This window comes from Prosopis cineraria, unplaced genomic scaffold (genome assembly GCF_029017545.1).
Source record: "Prosopis cineraria cultivar Desert tree isolate PC_DT_omini unplaced genomic scaffold, ASM2901754v1 PC13, whole genome shotgun sequence".
Lineage (NCBI taxonomy): Eukaryota > Viridiplantae > Streptophyta > Magnoliopsida > Fabales > Fabaceae > Prosopis > Prosopis cineraria.
This window is the reverse complement of record NW_026555344.1, coordinates 28,884,811-28,895,797: the sequence shown is the minus strand read 5'-3', so window position 1 is coordinate 28,895,797 and position 10,987 is coordinate 28,884,811.

Sequence of the window (10,987 nt, the reverse complement as noted above, 5' to 3'; positions counted from 1 at the left end):
TATGTGTGGTAAGTGCTCTCATTTTCTCTTTCATTTCTTCTGAATCTCTTGCTCTCTGAAATGATTTAACTTAAGTTTTATATTTCATTGTTGTATGGATTACTGATTCTTGATTAGGCTTTTGTTTTGTTAGATTAGATTATTGATTTTGGTGTTATTAGTGTCGCACGCAAGCTGTTTGGTAAAATGCTTCATAGAAAAAAATGACTTTTGGCAAGAACCCCATAAAATTTAAGTTATGGGTCAATTGAAAATGCATGTTAAACTAATAATATATGATGAGAAGAGAGTTATATTTAGTTTTTATTTTCATTTAAATTTATTGTCTATTTTTTATGTATTTTTTTTGAACAATATTTAACTAGTTTGAGTGAAAATTTTTTTTCGTTTGATTCTTTGATTGATGATTGAGTAGTATATAAAGTTTCATAGTGATTGGAATTGTATAGGAGTACTTTTAGCTTACTCAAAATTGTTACTTATGTATAATTTGTAGTTTTAAATAACATGTGACATTGTTGTTTTTGATGATGATGATAATGTGATTGGAATGAGGAAAAAATACTTAGGAAAATTTTATTTTTATGCCGTTATCCTATCAATTTTTGTTTGAAATTAATAGTTTGGCATTTTAAAGGCCTTTTGTTTAACTTTTTTAAAAAATTAAAAGGCAATTTTTTTATACAAGAAATTTTTTTTATTTGTTTTGAATAGGGGTAGCAAATTTCAATGAAATCAGTTTTTATAAATTAATGAGTATAATTTTTATAATAGTTGAGCCTATATATTAATGTTACTATTGAAATATATATATATATATCTATTTTACTTATTATTATAAGTAAAAAATGATTTTTTGCTGATTATAACCAACATAAATAATTCTTAATTTTTTTATAAATTATAAATAAAAGAATTCACTTGTTGGCAAGTTTTCACATAAGATAAAATACTTATAATTAATTAATATAATTGTAAGTATTATCTTAAATTTAATTATCTTAGAGGGGATGATGTGCGGTGTGTGTGTGTGAACATGTGGCTCATGATTGATTGAGTTAGTAATTAAGATATTCATTAAACTACTCTTTCAATATGATTGAGTCACTAATATCATTTCTCTCAATAATTCTTGTTAGATTGAGAGAGATTATAGAAAAGAAATGGATGTCTGCGAATAGAGTCATAAAGAGTATGTCGATGGGGTGAAGGAGTTCATTAGATTCGCCCTAGAGCATGAGGCAGACCTAATAGCATTGTATGCCTTGTGTAAAATGTGGCCTCTTGAAGCGGGTTAGTGCGAGCGAGTTGGAAGATCATTTAGTGTATTTCAAATTGATCATACTTATACATGTTGGCATAAGCATAGTGAGTTGAAGGATACGACTGATAGAAGCTATGAGTATAGCAATACGTACATGTCACATGATTTCGAAACAAGTATAGATGAGGATGATCGTGTTTCAAGAGATGACTAATGCTGTTAAAGAGGAACTCCAGGATTGTCCAGAAATACTAGAGAGGTTGAGAAATGATGCAGGGACACCTTTATACACCAATTGCACAGAATTCTCAAAATTGACTGCTATGCTGAGATTGAAGCAAGAGGCGGTTTGACTGATACAATCTTCACAGAATTTCTTTCACTTATTCATGAAATGTTACCGAAAGGTAACAAGCTTCCAACCCGAACATACAATGTTACTTTTCAAAATCAACTTCAGGAAAATAAGAAACAAAAATCTTTCTTTAGCAAGATTTAATTAGAACATTAACAAGCGTGGACATATAGTCCACGAGGATAAGTAACCAACAAACATGGACACATAGTTTATAAGGCTAAGTAACCAACAAGCATAGCTTGAAACCAAGAAAACAAGTATAAGCATAAAGCCCATAAAATCAAGCGTAGACACAAGGCCCATGAAAATAAGCATAAGTAATATGCTCACGAATAACAATTCCTCCATTTCACATGCATTGGCCATCACATAGAGCTAGCACCTTCTAAGCACCCTGCAAGCTATGTGTACTATGGCTCTTCAAGAGCTAACAAAACTACCATTAGCAATTAGTGTTCTAATGCAATCCTACAATTTAAATAAAGCATATCTAAGTTTATAAAATCAACTCGTTATCTCTTAAACATTATTTCTTATCACACTCAATGTAAATGAATTCATATGTAATTATTCCATGCATGAATTATGATAAAACAAACATTATCAAATATTGCAAAATATTTCATATATTCATTAGAAGAATAAATTGAACTCCTTTCAATATAATCACTACAAAACAACATCTTCAATGCTCTCCCACACATGAACCATAATAAAATGTTTGCTCTTTAGACCGTAAGATCAATCAATATTAACATCATGAATTGTGAACATTCATTCAAAAACTAATCCCAATTCCTTTTGTGAATTTAATGTAATGCAAGAATTCCCAAAATATAGCAATTGATAACAGAAATCAATCATAATATTACTTAGGTATATTATATATGAATATGTTCAATCAAATTTTCAAAAAATAAATAAATTTACTAATAATTAAGTCATTGAGATGCTATTCACTCACCTACAACACTCCCAGGTACTAAAACTCACTCCTTTTCATGCCTATGAAGTTCATCTTCCTCCGAACATCATAAAATGTTATATAATAAAAATTTTAATTGACTATCTATAATTAAATGAATTCCTTTCCAACATTAATATAATCAAAATTAACTTAAATAATTCAAAGTTCCCTAATGCTCCTTCATTTATATCCCAAAATTTCTCTAAAAATTTTAGCCATAGTTACTTATCCATTAGGATATGACTTTCTCTTTTTCCTTATGTCTAAGACCTTAGGTGTATCATTTTCCAAACTATTCAAGTAAGATTTTTAATCTTCAATCTCTTGTCTAACAAATTTCCAAACATTTATAATACATTCCAAAAATCTTTAATTCCAATTCCAACTTTCCTTGTAGAAAATAATTACCTACCATATAGTTTGTTTATTCAATGAAACAACAAAATTTTCTCCTTTCAAGCATTTTACTAAATACCTTACATGCTTCAATATTTAAATTATACCACCAAGCTCCTTTCTCTTCAAACCTTTTTTTTCCCATTGATTTCCATCACATAGTACACAAACATACATAAACAATATCTATGTCATTTTAAGTTTTAATATAAAGATTCAACAAACTAAATTCAAATTCTAATCCGTAATACAATTATTATATTTCATTTCTCCATTCCAACTCTTCTATACATTTAAACAAACACCTTGTGTGCACAACTCTTAAACCATTCAATAAATTTGTTTTATCTTCAATCTCTTAACCAACAAATTCCATGCATCTATAATTAAATTCATCATTTTTTCCAATCCAATTTCCCCATAAAAAATCTATTTAATCTCAGAAAAATTCAATTCCAAACAACATATTTACAACTAAACAAGAAAACAAGGAGGACTAATATATATATATATATATATATCTAACAAGACCATAAGAGACAAAGAAAGGAAAACAATGAAATGAAATGAAGGATCAAGGACCCCTAAAATCATATGCACACAAGTATAGCAAAGACGAAGAGAAACTTAAGCTTACACAATCAGCATCCGCAAAGGGAGGAGGAAAAATGCAGCTTTATCACCCTCACACCAAACAATAGCAGTAAACAAAATAGAGAAGGAAGAACTCACATACCAAGTGGCAACTAATAGCAACGACGAACCATGTTCCTTCACATGCGCATACTGACATCAAAATGAAGAACAATAAAGGATTAAAGCTACTAACTCTAGCTTGCAGTAGCATCAAATAGAATAAGGGAAGAAATTGCAGATTGGACATGGAGGAGGAAGAAGGATGTCCGATGCACCCTACATCATGTAACATCCTAAAAATTAACCTTCTAATAATCAACCTAATTAAGGAAAATTAAGTAGGATTTATGTGGTGTGTAGTTACAGAGAACTAACAAATACTTTGAGTTGTGATTTTAGCCCTAAGATTGAATTTGGAGTGAAGTCAAGCAATCCGGACTTTAAAAGTAGAGAAAAACATGTAGAAAAGCCTTTGTGCCATATGTCATAGTGTGTGCGTGGTGTGTCGCAGCACATAGGGCTAGAAGACATAAAATAGCCTTCTCTATACCATATGCCACAATGCGTGGGGATAGGTGTTGCAATTCAGGTTATACTTTCTATAGAAATAAGTCATAAAGCATAGGAAAAATCAGAAGAGAGAGAAAAGGGAGCACAAGAAGAAGCAAGGAGCTCTACTAGGGTTTATTTTTAGAGGAAGATTGAAGAATTTTGAAGCCACTAAACCCTAAAGATAAGTCTCCTAGCTTATTCTTCTTCCTTCCCAACCCATTTTCAAAAGCTTCTAATTAGAGTTTAATCATGGGAGTTGATTTTCTATCCATATAGGTAATGGGTCCAAACCCATTGACTCAAATAGAGTTAATGAGAGTTGTTTTGAGTATTTATGTAATGACCCAAAAAAAATTAAAATTAAATTAATTAATTAAATAATTTCCTTCCCTATTAAGATTTGATTTAATTAATTTAGTTATAATATATGAAGAGTAGTGGTCTAGTAAAATTTTACTAGTTATTTATATGGAGGTCTAAAGTTTGAATCTTACTTAAGCTAGAGTTAATTTTATTTTCTTACATGGGAAATTACTAAAGTGCACTTGTTTTTATTAAAAAAATATTATAATAGCAAAAAAAAAAAAAAAAACTGGTGGGGTCTCCTTTTGAAAAGTTCCCCAACAAGCTTTGGGTCTTGTTTCATAATTTTCCCAATAAGGTAATCATTTCATTATCTCCATTCTTCATGCCGGTTATAAGCAGCAGAACAGAGGAAGCGTGTGCGTTCGCATATATCTCTGTTTCTCTTCCCCTTCCCCGTCGCGTAGGCTTCAATCTCACCTTGGTGTGCTTTTCCCTCACCGCCAGCAATTCATCACTCCTTTCCCTGTGTTGTTCAGCCATTGTTGTCCAGAGGTAAAGATGAATCTCTTACTCTTGTTTCTGCTCTATGTCGTGGCTGGCGGAGGTTTGTGTAAGCGTGTTCGGTTATCTTTTTTTTCTTCCTTCTCAGCTATTGAGGTCCCGTGTGCGTATGTATGGTAGCTGAATCTTTTGTTTGTTGGCTGAAATTTCTGGTTTCCTTTCTTCTCGTGGCTGTTACAGATTGAGGCTCTCCTCTTCTCCTTTTTCCATGTTGGCCACTTGCTGATTCATGTTTGTTGCCATGATGTTTCGTTGAGTTGATTCTCTATTTCTCCTTCCTCTTCGATTTCCATTGCAGCAGAAGAATCCTTTTTCTTTCTTCTAGCTGATTAATACTACCCTATTTCTCATTGCCTCTGCCTAGAGATTTTAGAAAGAATTGAGGTTTAGTTTTGGTTAATGTTGAATGTTATTTTGCCACGATGCTGAATTGAAATTGGGTGGTAAAATTGAAATTTTGAAAATTGTTGAAATTGCTTAGATTCTCATCCTATAATTTGTTAAGAATAAATGCCCTTAGCATATTTGTAAGAATGCTTGAAAGAAGTTGGTGGGAAATTAATTGTTTAAATTTTATAGTAGAGTCTAGAGGAATTATAAATATTATTTGATGGAGAATATGTTTTTTTGTATGCAAGTTGTAAAGAAGAAATATTCATTGAAATTGTACAACACCTAAAAGGAAATTATTAGACTAAATGATAATTAAGATTTTGTTGAGTTTGGAATAAGAGTTGTGTCAATGGTGGTAGTTTAATGTTGCCTAGTGTTGTTGATTATTTGATAGAAATTGTTAAAGGATTTAGTGAAAATTTAAGGAATAATGAGAAATTTTAGGAATATTAAAAATTTTAAATGTCAATTTTGCTTGTTTATTATAAGTAGGGAAATATGTAATGACAAGAGGATTGTTAGATTATGTGTTAGATTATTTAGAGGATCACTAAAGTAAGTAAGAACTTAAGGGGGTCAAGTTTTAGAATTCTTGAAAACTCTCAAGTGAGTGGGTGGCATTCCGAACATATTTTCAATAAAGTATTTATAAAACAAATTCTTTATTTAAATATTATCATTATCGCTTTATAAATATATACATATTCTTGTTAATCCCATTTTTCGTATTAATGGTCTTATTAATAACAACATCATGAATTTAACTAATGAATTATATTATTGATAAGCAATGATTGAAATGGATATATGATAATAGGCGTTTTTTTCTCATAAGCAGTTTAATTATTTAATTCAACGTTAATATAAAATTTTTGTTGTAATGATTTCTATATGGAGGAAATGATGATAATTATGGACAATGGAAATGAAAGTTGAATAATATTTGAAAGGGAGAATTTTGAAACTATTTTTCTTTCTCCATACACACTTGATTTTAATAAGAGGGACTGAGTTAAGAATGTTGGATGCTATGGTAATTCCGTTAGCCCTTAGCGCACCATAATATACCTAGTTGGCATGGTGCTTATGGGAGGTGCTAGCCCTGTGCGCAGGCCAACGCACGTGGAATGGAGGGATGATTATTCATGAGCATCGTACTCACGCTTGTTTTCATGGGTCTCATGTCTGTTCTTGGCTCATGACTCCAACCGCACTTGTTTCGTGGCTTTTAGCTATGCTTGATTGATTACTTACCTTCGTAGATTGTGTGTCCATGCTTGGTTAGTTACCCTCGTGGACTGTGTGTTCACGCTTGCTATTCGTTCTAATGAAGCCCTCCTAGATCTAAACTTAAAATTCATTATTTTTATTTTATTTCTTTAAAAGCATTCTACCTAGTCATACCATTGTTTGAAATTTTTATATTTTATGAACATTATAAATTTTGATAAATCATTTTATCCTCTTAACATTGTTCAAATTCATAATTGTATCATTGAGAAAACTTATTGTTTATTATTATTAGTTTAAGCTCATGTTTCATTATTTCAAAATTTTTTAAATTAAATTTATTTATTAATGTCTTCATATATTTATATACATATATTTAATTGGAACACCACTCACCAATAATTTCTTTGGTCTCAAATATTGAAGCTGACCTTGCGCCTCTAACTGACCTTGGTTTTATGTTGTATCATGTAAATTGCTAGAATGAAGTTAGTCTTCTTGCTAGTTTGGTTGACAGGTTTTGTTGTTGTGAAAATTTTGGGAGGTCCAAATTATAGGGAAAACTCTGCCGAAATTTTCAAAAAATATTTATTTTTATATATATGACTTACATATATTAATATTTTAGCTTAATTTTTGGTTAATCAAGGTTTATGAGATATGAGTTCACCTCATATTTCATGCTGATCATACCTTTAGTATCAGGGTGTGACAATTTAAACCTAGAAATTATGGTTTTTGAGACATTAATGGTGGTTGGGAGCCATTAATGTTCGAAAATGGGTAATAAATATGGAGTTATGACAGTTGTTGTGACATTAATAACCCTATATGAGTTTGATAATCATTAGTTGGGAGTGATAGAAGCTATTAACCCATTGGTAAGCCTAAATGTGAGAAGTAAAGGTATGGGGTATTTTTGAAATGAAAATATGAGAGATGGAAATGTGTTTTTGGTAAGGTTAATTGAGTTTAGACTTGATTAATTATATATTAATCATCTAGAAACCATATTTAGCTTGGAAAACAAGCCTAGAAGCATATATAAGAGGTAAACCTTTAACCTCTTAGAGATTTGAGGTAATCGAGGATCCCTATCTTGAGTAGTTGTTTGTTAATTGACTTGTAATGTGAAATGGGTTTTATTTGCATGTATAATTGAAATTGTGATTATGAAAGCATGCTATAAGCTATATGATAGGGTATTCACTGTGATCTAAGCTAAAATTTGATGTTGAATTTGAAAATGTGCATAGTTTATCATTAAGTGTTGAAGCATGATAATTGTCAAGTTGATGAAATAGTGTGGTTGTATTAGCAATTGAATATTACGTATGTGGCTAATTGAGAGTTAAAGTGGGGAAGGTTCAAGAAAATAATCCTAATGCTCAGTTAAGTAACGTCATAACGTGAGTCGAATGTGTTGATATCTAATAAATGACATTGCAAAATGAGTAAACATATTACATTGCATGATCATTTGGCAGGAGTTCGCCTAGGAAGGGAAGTAGATAAAAATTCATACAGTATTTATGGCTGCCTTCAGGTGCACAAAGGCTAGCCTTGTCCCTTTGTTTGTCGATGGATTAAAACCTAGCTATCTCTATCTATTTTTCAAGGAGATTAGCTTAGGGTATACAATACTCCCAAGATTTGAGAATGGGGAAAACTGTGGTCTTAGAGTGAGTTCTATGATCTTTGGCTTGGTCGCACCTCACAATTAGTGAGCTTGGATAGTCCAGTGATATAGATGGAGCCCTGATTGATATTATAGCCCACATTTTTTGTCAAAGAAATAAGGAGTGTATAAAGAGGAATTGATCATGCATATGTGTATCTAACGTGTCACATAGTTGTCAAGTTTGTGGTAAGTCATGATAAGATGATTGTGACATTATCACATGGTTGTCTATTGTGTGGCAATGTACATTATTGTTATTGATTAGACTGTTGTCACATAGTTGTCTGTATTGTGGGAACGTGTCTCGTGATATGAATGTGTGAAAGATTTGAAAGTAAGATGATAGTGAATTTGTAATACACATGTGTTATGTATGAAGTTATCAAAATGAGTCTATTTGTGGAAGTACCTTCTTGTGTTATGTGTAATCTCATATTTTTTTGTATTAAACTCTCTTTTATGTGCTTTAAATCAATAGATATGTAACTACATAGGATAGATGTACCTTAGTTACTGAGTGGCTAGACTCACCCCTCTCTTTCAATACTTCACAGGATCTAACTCTAGTACAAAAAAGGGAAAGACTCTAGAGGATTAGGAATTCGTGTGTAAAACCTCATTATCTTATTTATTTTGTGTAATACATTGAATATTTCCAATTAAGATGCATTTTGTTTACCCTTGCACAATATTGTTGTTAATGAATTTGAGATGTATTTTAGGCCATGAAATGGTGTATGTAAGTTGTTAAAGTGTTAATAGAGTTGAAATAGTAGTGCAAGTGTATGAAGGTTGATTTAATCTTGATTTTGAGAATTGACTAAGAAATGCAATGCTAAAATCTCCCGCTTATATTTTGTTATCAAAGGTGTAACATCCTGAATTTTAATCTCAGGGACTAGTTGCTAATCAGGGGTAAATTAATAATTAGGGGATTGATTGTGGTTTGGATGTTGAGTTGAACTTTTGTGTTGATTGGTGTTATAATGATAGGATTGAAGGATAGGAAGGCAATTCGGGACAGAAAGTGCAAGCACAAGTGAGAATTTTCCCTCTTTTTCATTGAATTTCATTGGTTGAGAAATCAAACCATGAGATTTTGAGGTGTTGTAATCTAAAAAAAAGGGTTAAAATGGGATATTTATAGTTTTGTGACTAGTATGGAGTTGAATGGTTGAGTTTTGAGCATTTAGGCTCAAAATGACCTAAAAGTTAGGTCAATAGGGTGAATTGGGGTGAATGAATGCGTTAGGAAATTGTTATGGTTGTTTAATCAGCCTAAAGGGCTAGTGACCATAAATAATGGATAAGTGAATTGAAAAGGGTTCAATCAAACTATTTTATGCATTAAGGGATTTAGTTTAGCTAAATCAATGCCTATGAATGTGTTGGAAATTTACTGAGGGGCACTGTATTATATAAATTGAGCACCTGTGAAGTTGGTAACCCTTATTAGTAAGGGTTAAAGGTAACTAGAGTAACCCTTTTACTTGTTTGTTTATGAAATTATTTACAAGTATTTTGATATAACTACATGCATTGTATTGTGAACTGATAGAGTAGCAATATTGTGAAAGTATATGCATGTGGGTGTATGAGTACTGATTGAAATGAATTTGAGAAGTGACACATGCACTGACATGCATCACATTCACAAGATATACCCTAGATTATGGTAAGGGAAAATGCGGCCCTGTTGTGAGGAGGTCCAGGAAGTCCTGATGATCTAGAGTGTAGAGCTTGACTCTGCCACAACAAACTTAGGATATTGAATGATCCACGAGATTACCCTAGACTAGGGTAAGGGGCCGTAGTCCTACTCTATATAAGATTAGAAAGTCCTGATGATCTAAAGCATAGAGCTTGACTCCGCCATGATGGACCTAAAAGACCACCCATATGAAAATGACCTGGTCTAAGTAATGGTATGGTGGGCCCTATTCCTTCTGACTAGAAGGCCTAGTCTGGGTGTAGAGTTTACTCTATCGGGGGGAAACTAGGACTACATTGCATGAGCATAATGAGATTGATGAGAATGAATTCTTGTATATGCATATGTTACTGTTTTATGACTATACATGCTACTTTATCGCCTGTATATGATTTTTCTTACTAATTGATAATTGAGGTTACCTCCGAGTTATTGGGATGTATGTCTTACTTCATTACTTTTGAACATAGGTAAAGAGAGCTTGAGTAGGCTGGGAAAGGAAGCAAGCAAAGAGTAGTCTTGATTGGTAATGGTATGACTATCTATGAGTAGACATGAATGTATAAATGTGTTGATAGAGTTAAGTTGCCAACTAGGATGCATATATGTATGTGAACATGACAAAGTGAGTTGTGTTATGAAGCTTGCTTGTGTATATGTGTATTATGTTTCATTGCGTCGAGGGTGCCCCTGAGGAGGGTACATAGGTAGGCCGAAATGCAACAAGCAAGTATATGTTATATTGTGGCTTGTTCCACTAGTGTATATACATGTGTTGATTATGATTGATTGTGAATGGAATGTGTTTTATGTGGTGAAATGAGAACTTAACACAAATAGTAAGAACTTAACACAAATGGTGAGGTGGAACCCCATTTAGAAGAGTCAAGTACATTTGTAATTCCCAATCATGTGATAAGGCAGAGCCTCAT